General features: G+C 36.8%; 1 pseudogene; it reads right to left on the bottom strand.

The window, feature by feature from the left end:
- LOC142619225 (esterase-like) lies at nt 1–6,662 on the bottom strand (annotated as a pseudogene).
- Between the last annotated feature and the right edge of the window lie 5,731 nt (nt 6,663–12,393).

Here is a 12,393-nt window from a genome sequence, read left to right as displayed (position 1 = left end):
TATTCTCAACAAATTGATATTAAAGCTTGTGCTTTTGCAACATATATAACAGGACTATCTTAAATATCTATTTCAGAATTAAGCCAATATCTATATGGGAGACGATAATTAATGAGTACATAATAACTTGCAATACAAGATTATTTTGATTTATATATAGGTGCTTGTGCAGCTGTGCCTATGAATCTAAATGTTGTGACAAGCCATTTTCAAGGGTATTGGTGGATCTGAAAAGGCTCCGGTTGAAATTTGGTCGAAAACAAACTTGTTTGCAGCCTCTGTATAGTGAATCCCATCCCAATTTACTCTAACTGAGGGGCGTTCACATGAACCAACAAATATCTGGCTTCCATTGACTGTGATTGTTTCTCCACAACCAACACCATAATTGTACATGCCACCATAGCCACAACAAGCAACGAGAGGAAGCTCAAATCCTGACATTTTCAAGCAACAATGGGAAATTTTTTGACAATTCAATAGTTGAAGGATGAGCAATTTTCATAAAATTTTAAGCCACTTAAGAATAATTCATTTTAAATAAATGTTAAAAAAAAAAAAAGATGAAAAAAATGCTAATAAGCACCTCAGTATTTTTTTGAAAATATTCAATAGTTCAAGGATAAGCAATTTAAATCTTGGATGTTGCCGTTGAAAATATCAAGATGTCTCTATCCCTAATTACTAATAATTTTTTGTTATATAATTTTCAATGTGAAAAATTATGGGGCTCACCATAATCCTTTGGTTTAGTAAATAGAGAGTACTTGACAGAGTAGACGTCCACATATGTGATTGCAGCTAATGGAAGATCCTTCCTGAGTTGAACTATGGCCTCCTTCAAATTGTGGTTGAAATATTGAGCTACATCATTATAAGACTTTGCGCAACCATAGCTGTCCCTTTGAGCTGATGGAAAATTGGCCAATATATAGGGAAGGCAGCCAATTGGTCCCGTGTTATGGATCCAAAACGATCTAGCTCCCAAATTATATATATTCTACATCATAACATCACTTGATTAGCATTAAAAGAAGACTTTAGTTAATGAATACCCTAAAGGCACATGCTGAAGTGTATTTAATGCTCTATTAAATTTTTTTTTTTAAAGTAAGTCAAATTATGCACATATATTAAACAAAAACACACAAAAAATCACAATGAAATTATTCCTGCAATTTTTATATATTTTTCAAGAAAAAATAAATAAAAACTTTAGTTACCTGCTTTTGTTGTCTTTTTATTGTTGTTGTTTGTTTGATTGTTTATTTACTTTTTCCTTTTCTCTAATTAGTTTAACAAAGTGATCATGTTTCTTCTTAAAGTAGTACGCCAACGCCAAGCCAGCCTATTTTCAATGACTGATCGAATCGTAGTATAAATTTACCTTAACATTAATGGAGAACTTGTTTACTATATCAGGGATAGAAGCATTGACTTCCTCTATGGTCATGTTACCAAAGAACCCCTCACCAAGATCATTCTGGCCGATATCGAATGTGTATAATGCTTTTGAAAAATAATCCCCCTTGGGCTTATAGTTGCAAATATTCCTCCTACAAGAAATTTAAAAAGGCCCAATATAAAGCAAAAATGTATTTGATAATATAGATGGTTATAAGCTCCTCAATTCTCAACAAATATATGAGGTGTTTTACGAGCACAACAAAATATCACATCTTCACAACAAGCTTACATGTCAACTTATCATAAGTCATAGTAAAATAAAATTTTACTAGGACCTACCACAACTCAAAACAATGGTATTGTAAAAATGCTGTGAGATTTTGTTATATTCATAAACTTTTTCAATACATAATATTATGTTTACGCATTTTAGAATTTTACCCTAAATATATTTTCTTAAATGTTGTACCTTAAGGTCATACCATGTGCCAAGAGTATTGTAACTTAACTAATATCTTCTGCATCTTTTGGTGTTTTTAATGAAAATATCCAAAGTTTGAATCTCTCATTCCCATCCCCCATTGTAACCTACCATGTAATTATATAAATTGATGTAGCAAATCTTTCCATAAAGACAACTAATTCAAATATGGGGTTTATTGATTAATAAATTCACATGTTTGAATATTGGACATCTCTATTGAAAACATAAGGGAATGTCAATTGATTTACAAAACCCTTGACAAAAACAATAATAATCTAAGAACACCTAAGGAAATACAAATTTGTAACTATTGTTTTACAATAAAAGACAATTAAGTAAAAGATTATTATCTTTTTCTAATTAAATCCGATCATATAGTTGAATGTAATTAAAAATTGTAATATATATAACATCTAAGAAACTGTAAATAAAATATTAATCAAAATCAATCATTGAATTTAATTAGAAAATACAGTACATAACACCTAAGAAAGTGTAACTAAAGTTTTTTGTTGCTGAATTTACCTTTTTTCCTAATCATTTGTGATCTGGATTTGAACTGCACGAATTGTTGTGAGTATTGTATATCGAGGTAAAAGGGACTAAATCCACCAGCAGGTATAATATTGGTTGGTAGTCTGATTGTGGATGCAGACGTGGCAAAATTTGCACCGTGTGAGAAATTGGCCCCCAAGGAATCAAGGTAAGCACTCAGATATGGGAGACCAAGACTTTTTGCTACAACCATACAATGGGTGTGATCAAACAGTTGATAATTAGGCATAGCGCTTATAATGGGAATTAAATTAATTTCAACAATGCGGTGGAAATAACAAATTTCACAATTTTTTTTTTAAAAAAATTAACGTCACTTTTATATCCAACGTTCAAATTATGATGTTGGAGCAACATATTATGATACTAAAAAGAAAAAATTAACAGATGTCCCAAGAGTATTGATTTATAAAATATTATTAGAAATTTTTTATTAGAGGTGTCAAATGGTTGAGTTTGGGTGGGTTTTGGGTGGGCATAATTGAGTTAGGTACATAAAACTCATTTACCCATTTATTGCCCACTTAAATAATTACTTCTAACCTAAACCCAACCCATGGATTTCAGTTAATTCAACTAGTAAAATATTTAATGATTAAATAAAAGATCTAGGCAATCCCTACCTACACCAAAAAAACCAATTTGGTATCTTGGTTTAATGATAAAAAGCTATCAATAAGAGCGAACGTCATAGGTTTACACTCTCTAAAATATATATATATATATATATATATATATATAATAAAAATAAAAAATAAATAAACTCAACTCAACCCAACCCAACCTAGTTATTATAGGTAAAACCCAACCCACCCAATTACCCAATAATCAAAATGCCACTAAAATTTGAAAATGACCAAGTACTCATAAAATCCTTTAAATTTACCAAAATACCCCCTTAAACCTATAAAAGACCAATTATGCTATAAACAACACTAAAAATGACCAAAATACCACCGAAACCTTAAAAATAACCAAAATACCCACGAAACCTAAAAATGATCAAAATACCCCCTAAATCTAAAAAATGACCAAAATAACCCCAAAGCCTAAAATTTGACCAAAATACCCCTCAAAACCTTAAAAATGACCAAAATACTCCTGAAACTTAAAAACGACCAAATTACCCTTAAAACTATAAAATGACCAAAATACCCCCTAAACCTAAAAAAAAAAACCAAAATACCCCTGAAACCTATAAAATGATGAAAATACCCATAAACCTTTAAAATGGCCTAAATAAACCCAAAACCTCTAAAATGATCACAAATAACCCGAAACCTCTAAAATTACCAAAAATATCCTGAAACCTCTAAAACGACCAAATACCCCTCAAAATATATAAATTGACCAAAATACCACTAATCATATAAGATGGAAAAAATACACCTGAAGCTTATAAAATTACCAAAATAGGGATTTGGGGTATTTTGAATGTTTCGAGGATATTTTTGTCCAATTAAAGGTTCTAAGAATATTTTAGTCATTTTGTAGTTTTCAAGGGAATGTCACTAATATTTTAGGTTTTAGGGGTGTTTCATTAATTTTTACATTTTTGGGGCTATTTCTGTAATTTTCTAGGTTTTGGAGGTCTTTTAGTCATTTTTAAGGTTTTGGGGATATTTCGGTCATTCTTTAGGCTTCGAGGGTATTTTAGTCATTTTTTAGGTTTACGGGGTATTTTGGTCATTTTTACGTTTAGGGAGTATTTTGGTCATTTTTTAGATTTAGGAGGGATTTTGGTCATTTTTTAGGTTTAGTGTGCATTTTTATCATTTTACAGGTTTAAGGGGCATTTTTGTCATTTTATAGGTTTCGGGGTATTTTGGTCATTTTATTATGTTTCGGGGACATTTTGGTCTTTTTAGGTTTAGGGGTTATTTTAGTTATATTTTGGATTCAAGAGTATTTCGGTCATTTTTTAGGTGTCCGAGGTATTTCAGGTAATTTTTAGGTTTCAAGGATATTTCGGTCATTTTTTAGGTTTAAGAGTTATTTTGGTGATTTTTAGGTTTTGGGGGTATTTTGGTCTTTTTTAGGTTTAGGGGGTATTTTTGTCATTTCTTTAGATTTATGGGGTATTTTTGTCAATTTTTAGGTTTCGGGGCCATTTTGGTCATTTTTTAGGTCTAAGGGTATTTGATCAATTTTTAGGTTTTAGGGGTATTTTAGTCCTTTTTTTTTGTTTAAGGGGTATTTTGGTCAATTTTAAGGTTTTAGTGGTATTTTGGTCATTTTTAGGTTTTAGGGGTATTTTGGTCTTTTTTTAGGTTTTAGAGACATTTTGGTCAATTTTTATGTTTCAAGGGTATTTTCGTAATTTTTAGGTTTAGGGGTATTTTGGTCAATCTTTAGGTTTTAGAGGTATTTCGGTCATTTTTTCGGTTTTAGGATATTTTAGGGCTTGTTTGTTTTCCCATCTCAAACTCACATTTTTACATTTTAAACAATTTTACACACATTTTTACATACTTTTTCACCCACACATATTTCAAAAAATTACAAAAATCTCATCTCAAACTACTCTACCAAACACCCCCTTAGAGTTAGGTGATTTGTAAAAATGATACTTGGATCATAATAAATTAACACCCATTTAACTCAATAAATAATTGAGTGAATTTGGGTCTCATTTAAGTGATTGGGTTTGGGTGAACAGATGAGTTTGGGTTAATTTTGCCATCCCTATTTTTTATAAGAAAAGAAAAAGTAACTGATTTATTTTACAATCTTCTATATTTCTAATAAAAGATGAATTAAAACTTTTCTAAAATAACCTAATAACAAATGTCCTAAGAACATCTATTACCAGGAACCATATATAACCTATAAAGCACGGGTGCGTTTCGAGATTCGGGTGCGGGTGCGGGAGCGGGTGCGGGACTCGGCAATTTTTGAAAAAGTAGGGTGCGGGTGCGGCGGGGTGCGGCGATTAAAAAATTATTAAAAATATTTTTATTTATATTTTTAATATATTGCTAAACATACTTTTTCACATTATATAAATATATACCAAATTTAAGAGCAATGGTAAATAATAACTAGAATACAGAGAATAGAAGAGAGCCTAGCTGAAGAGTGAAGGTAGAGAGTGGGAGAGAGGCTCAAGAAAAATGAAGAGTGAGAGGGTTGGGTCTTGGTTTTTTTCCAAATGGTGCGTTTGCACCTTTTTTTTTTTTTTTTTTCCAGCCATACGCACCTGTTGTTGTTGTTGTTTTTTTTTTTTTTGAATTTCGGCCGGTATCGGCCGATTTTGGCCGATATCGGCCGATTCTCCGGTATCGGCCAGACCGAATTCACCCGATACGGACCGATTCGGGCCGAATCGGCCCAATTTCGCGCGCGTCGGCCCAAATCAGCGCGAATCGCGCCCAAAAAAATGATTTTTTATTGCCAGACGCGGCACGGACGCACAGGCAGCGGCGTCGCCGCGTCCGACGCGAGTGCGGCGGCCCAAACGCCGCACCCGTACTTCATAGTATATAACCCATGATTCTACCTTTGGCGCTTTGGTTGCTCTGTCATTTTAATGTGGATAAAAAGGGACAGTCAATGAGAAAATGAGTGTCTATGGATCTTCATGGGCCTACCCCGCCTACTTAGTAGTGCAAACTCTATCTATATACTATGTTTTTTATTTGACCAATTTTCTTTTTATTTGCGCAATATTTAACAGAACAGAACGCAATACTTTCTATCATTAACAGTCTAACACTGACATGGATAACTAAACGACCTCACTTACACAACTTCTGCATATAAAGAAAGGTATACAACACTAACTATGAGAATCTAATTCCAAAATTCTTAGTTTATAAGACTAAGATCTGCTAAAAAGAAACGAGGTACATACCCATGAAATCGATCATGAGCCGGCCATCGGAGGCCCTTCCAGCAGGTTTGTGAAAATAGGTCTCCCCATATGGTGGTGTTATTGTTATAAGGGAAGCAGACAATCCACCAGTATCAGAATTTGAGTCACCAAAGTTAAAAATTGCTGGAAAGTTGCAATTTTCCAAACCAAATACAGGATTCAGTGAGGAAGCAAACAACAAAAGCATACAAAAGAAAGAGAGAGAAATTGTGAACTTGAGAATGGTAGGAGACTCCATATTGGATAAAGAAAGAGAGACACAAATAATATTGAAACCAAGAACGAAAGTTTGATGTTTATATATATTGCAAGGAAAAGTGCACTACCGCATCCTATACGGCTATATCTATTCCTGGTTGTCAAAGGCCTAGAGCCCTAGACTACGCGTTCATCTTTGATCTTGGACAAGTTTAAATTTCTATAAAGTCTATCCAACAGGTCCGTATCTGTCGGTTCATGTTTGCTAGAAAGTCCAAACAGGAATATCCGTATTTATTATTGGACCGTTTGCCACGATATTTCTGTTAAGTGGGTAATTGTAAAGTCTAAAATAGAACTTTTTTTTATTTAAAGACTAAAAATGGTAAAATAAAAAAAGTAAGGACTAACACAAAAATAATGTCAAAATATAAAGATGAAAATAATATTTTTACCTTTTTTTTCAAACTAGTGTGTAGGAGGAAGATTGGAGCTAAACTTTTTGCCATGTAAATCTTTGAACTTTGATCCATGTTTGTACTTTACTTTACGCGTCTTTTATGTGACTGGACATTTACCTTTGGCTTATAAATCATCTGAATCTGATAAGAATTACAAGGGTTTGAACATTTGTTTTGGTCATGGTTGGAACTTTACCACCCAACAAACACGATTTGATTGACACAAGCTAGGATGTTTGACCACAAAGCGAAGTGAAATAACCAGAAATGGGTGGTGGAAATAATTCCAAAACAATTTAAATAAAGATATAGGGAAGAAATTGTGAGCTTTTACTTGTATGCCGATAACTATTCAATTTCAAACCCAAGGATTTGGGTAGAGTTCCGTGTTTGGGGTTCCAACGTACATAGAGAGATGAAACCATTGACTACTTGTATCATACAGATTAATCTCTATGAGTTTGGTAGATGGTTAACATCGCCATTAAAAATCATGTCAATTTGCAATCAAAATTGATGATGCTGAAATCATTAGTCAAAATGATCGTCCAGAGAGAGAGAGAGTTGTCCAAGACTACTAGAAATCCTGCAGGAGTGAACAAAGGATGAAAGGTATATGGGTTACCAGTGTGGTGCCTGCCACAAAGCCTCCGATGATAAAGTCAGATAACAAAGAGAGAGAGAGAGAGAAAAGAAGGTCTGATAGCAAAATGTGAGAGTATATTATGTAGAAAATCCATACCACGTGAGGTCCTGGGGTGTTGGTATATATACACTTGCTTCTTCTTCCTAGCCGTTGGAGGTGGTTTAATGGTGGTTTCAATGTGGTATCCATAACGCCTTTGTGAGGTGTTAATGACAAGATTTTTGTCTCTCCCACGGGAAAGAGATTTATTATTGTTATGTTACGTTTAGGTCTGTGTGTGAGGCTTTAAGGAGGGAGAGTATGGATTCTAAGGTTAGATCGAGTGATTTGGAGACAAGCCTGTCATCCAGTGCTGGCATGGCTGGGGCTGAGACGGGCACAGCTACCTCTGTGCCTTCTTCCGTACCCTCGTCTTCTCGTCCCTTCATTCTTGCTACACCCCGAAAATTTCACGCCCTTAAAAAAGAGTGCTCTCTAAAAGTAGATACCTTTAGTAGGTTCAGGGATAGGTTCCAGTTCCCTGCGGAGACTAGGGTTCATCTTCTTAGGAAGGGCGAGAAGTCCTGTGCTTTTGCTCATGGTGAGGTTTGTTTTTATGAGGCTGCGTTCTTGTGTGGCCTTAGACTTCCTGTCCACCCGCTATTAATGGAACTCCTCCACCACCTGAACATAGCTCTGGGGTAGCTTGTGCCGAATTCGTGGAGAACCGTCATAAGCTGCATGGTGATTTGGACGACCATAGCTGATGAGGATATGATCACGCTCAATGAGTTCGTCCACCTTTACCGCTTAAAAGAGTCCAAAGAGTTTGGGTATTATGAGCTCATGCCCTGGGATAGAAAGCCTCGTCTTATCATTAACCTCCCTTCGTCCTTCCGTTATTGGAAGTCTAGATATTTCTTCATGTCGGTTGATGGTTGGGAGACCCTTTCTGACAACTTTTGGGGGGACGTCCCTAGGCTACTACGTCGGTGGGAGGCCCCTCAGTTTGGTGCATTTGCCTCTCACAAGATGTTTTTCTTTCAATTTACTTCTTGTGTTGATCATCCATTCTAACCTTGTGTACTCTTCTGTTTTGTAATGAAAGAGCGTCCTGAGCTTGAAAGCAGGTTTGAGGAGTGTGGTCAAGAGGCTATTAAGTATGCTAGTACTATCGAAGATTTCGACGAACTAGTTGATCCATGGACTTTGGCTTGTCGATGTTTGGGACCAAAGCCTTCTCACTACATCCTCCGCGCCATTCATCTGGAAGAAGAGAAGAGTAAGTTATCTTAAGGCGAAAAATGGATCGTCTTTTCTGGATTTTTACTTTGTTTTTCCTTTTTGCAGAGATGACAATTAAGTTTAACCAGGAGTTGTACGCCAAGATTAAGATGAAGAAAAACGAGCCCCTCTCCAGTATCGGTATGTGGAGGTTAAGGGTTGTAGAGAAAGAAAAAGAGAAAGAAGTGACGGAGAAAGGTTCATCCACCCCTACCCTAGATGAAGGACGCGCTACTTCCCCTAGCGTTTCCATCAAGAAGGTCATTCCCTGTGCCAAGAAGTGCAAGACTGGAGATAAAGGGAAGGATAAAGTAGGGGCCAGTGTTTGGGTGGATGCTGGGACAACTCTAGCTCAGGCAAATGAGGTCCTGATGCCCGATGAGCTAAAAGAGATCTCTAGTGTGCCCTCCCATGAGATGGTGAACCGCCACGTTCATAAGCTCGTCCAGGTAGCCTTTTTTTTCTTCTTTCTTTTGTCCTCAAGCATAGATTGTCTCAGCCGATCTTGATTTTTTGTGCAATTGTGATTACCAAGTGTTGGGGGAGACGATGCACATTACTTCCCAATACTTGATAAACGAGGAGAAAGCTGTGGTGGCCACTTCCAAGGCTGAAGCTTTTGGCCTAAGGAAGCACCTGATAACGGCCATGGATGCCAACAACACGTCTAAGGAAAAGATCCAGCCTTTGTCTGAGCAATTGAACGTGGAGAGGCTGCTAGTGAAGCAGAAGGATGAATAGCTTGCTGCGACTAACCAAAAGACAAAAAGTGTTGTTGCCAAGGCCATTCATGCCTTTTAGCTCACGGACGAGTATAATGCAGTTTTATTTTGCTGGTACTTTAAAGGTTTCGAACTATTGAGGAGATACTTACTGAAGCACAGTCCTGAGACAGATTTGGAGGATTTGGATTTTGAGGCCATAGACAAGGAGATTGAGGCAGACGAGGCGGCGCAAGCTGCCCAGGCTGCTACTAGTGAAAATCCTCCAGCACCCGAAAAAAGGAACAATGCCCCTCCAGCCTAGTTTTATCACTTGCTTTCTTTTCTTTTTTCTTTTTTTGGGTGCCCTGCATGTTTTGGGGCTATTGAACATTTTACAACCTTTTCTTATATATGTGTATTTACTTTCTTTGCGTTCATGTGATTTGTGAATGGTTTATATTTCTTGTCTTGCTATGATTTGCTTTGCTGGGGCATGCCCTTAGTCCCTCTTAGGACTTAAAAAAATTTTGTTGGGGCATGCTCTTCGTCCCTCTTAGGACTTAGAAAAACGTTTTGCTAGGGCATGCTCTTCATCTATCTTAAGACTTAGAAAATTTTTGCCCACTTATGAATTTTACTTCGTCGTTCTATACTTCTACTGCCTTGGCCCTTGTTTCTAATTACACGACTTTCACCCATTCAAGGTCTTGGCTTCTTTGAGGAATCTTATCCTTTCCACTTAGTGAGAAAGATGTACACCCATTCAAAAAACCTTTTTGCTGTGGTGTGGACAACGTACATCCATTTAAGGAATCTTGTCACCTTTGCTGGGTGTGGATGATGTACGTCCATTTAAGGAATCTTATCACCTTTTGTAGTTAATATGATCTACATCCTTTTCAGGAAATTTTATCATTTTAACTTGGTTGAGGATGATTTACATCCATTTAAGGAATTTTACCGTCTTTTTTTTTGTGTGGACGATGTACATTCATTTAAGGAATCTTATCGTCTTTTTTGGTTAACATGATTTACATCCTCTTAAGGAATCTTATCATTTTAACTCGGTTGGGAATTTTTGTATCTCGTTGGCAATTTAGTTCAGACATGAGGGAAAAAGTTAAGCAGAATGTGTTAAACACTAGATAATGAGTTTATTGATCTTCTTGAAAAAAGAAATATTAGGTATCACTGATTGCTTACAAATGGGCTACAGTTTCTACTTGTAATACCTTTTCAGATGTTCAACATTCCATGGATGAGGTAACTTGTTCCTATCTAGATCTTCTAGATGATAGCTTCCACATAGAGAGTAGTAGACAACTTTATATGGTCCTTCCCATGTTGGCCCTAATTTGCCTTGTGCTGGATCCTTCGTTGCAGGTGTCACTTTTCGCAAGACGAGGTCTCCGATGTTGAACCTTTTGAGCTTTATCCTCAAATTGTAGTACTCGGTCATCTTCTATTGGTACTTGGCCATTCTTTGAGAGGCTTGGTCTTTAACTTCATCCAAACAATCCAAGTTCAGGTTCAATTGGTCATCGTTGATATGTTCGTCAAAGAACTCATTCCTGAGGCTGGTGAGCCCTATTTCAATGGGGATGACTGCCTCTGTGCCATATGTCAAGTTGAAAGGTGTCTCTCCTATTGGGGTTCTTGCTATGGTTCTGTAGGCCTATAAAACGCTTGGTAACTCCTCAAACCATGCTCTTTTTGCCCCCATTAATCGGGCCTTGATGATTTTCAAGGATGTCTGATTTGTTACTTCGGTCTGCCCATTGGCATGGGAGTGTCCTGGGAATGAGTATTTGTTCTTGATGGCGAGACTTGAGCAGAATGATTTGAATCCTTGACTGTTGAACTGACAACCATTATCCGAGATGATCGCCTATGGGATCCCAAACCTGCACACAATGTTTCTTTATACAAAACTTCGTACCTTTGCTTATGTGATCATGGCAAGTGCCTCTACCTCCACCCACTTCGTGAAGTAGTCAATAGCGACGAGCAAGAATTTTACTTGCTTCTTTCCTTGTGGCAGGGGGCCCATAGTGTCAATTCCTCATTGTACAAATGGCTAGGGTGAAATGATGGTGGTCATCTTTTCCCCTGTAACCCTTTGGACGTTCCCGTACCTTTGGCAGCTGTCACATTTCTTGACGAAATCTGTGGCATCTTGTTGCATTGTTGGCCAGAAATAGCTCGTTTTCATAATCTTCCTTACAAGAGACTTTTCCCCAATGTGGTCGCCACAGATGCCTTCATAAACTTCTTTCAAGATGTACTTGGCTTCTTCTTCCTCAACGCATTTCAAGTAAGGCTGCAAGAAACCCCTTTTGTATAGTTCGTCGTTGAGCACAATGATTTTGGTAACTCGCTTCCTAACTTTTTTGGCTTCTTTGAGATTGAGAGGTAATCGTCCATCCTTGATGTAGGACAGGATGGGATTCGTCCAACTTGTACTGGTGTGTCCCGGAAATGTTTGGAATTCCTCAATGCTGGGGGACTTCTGTTTCTCTAGCTTCCAATCAGTTGTCTTTATCTGGTCATTTGACAATGCACTCCTAGCCACTTCGTCAGCTTCAGCATTTTAATCCAGTGGGATTTGAGCAAATTTTACCTAATCAAACCTGCCAATCAATTTTTTTGTCAACTTTAAATATGTTTACATCCTCGATTCCTTTGCTTCGAATTCGCTGTTAACCTGCTCTATGACAAGCTGTGAATCGCTTTTTAGCAAAGCGGTTCTTACTCCAAGTGCCTGGGCAATCTTTAGCCCCATTAAAATGGCCTCATACCCT

Source organism: Castanea sativa, chromosome 12 (assembly GCF_040712315.1).
Source record: "Castanea sativa cultivar Marrone di Chiusa Pesio chromosome 12, ASM4071231v1".
In the NCBI taxonomy this organism is placed as follows: domain Eukaryota; kingdom Viridiplantae; phylum Streptophyta; class Magnoliopsida; order Fagales; family Fagaceae; genus Castanea; species Castanea sativa.
This window is presented reverse-complemented; position numbering and strand designations above follow the sequence as displayed.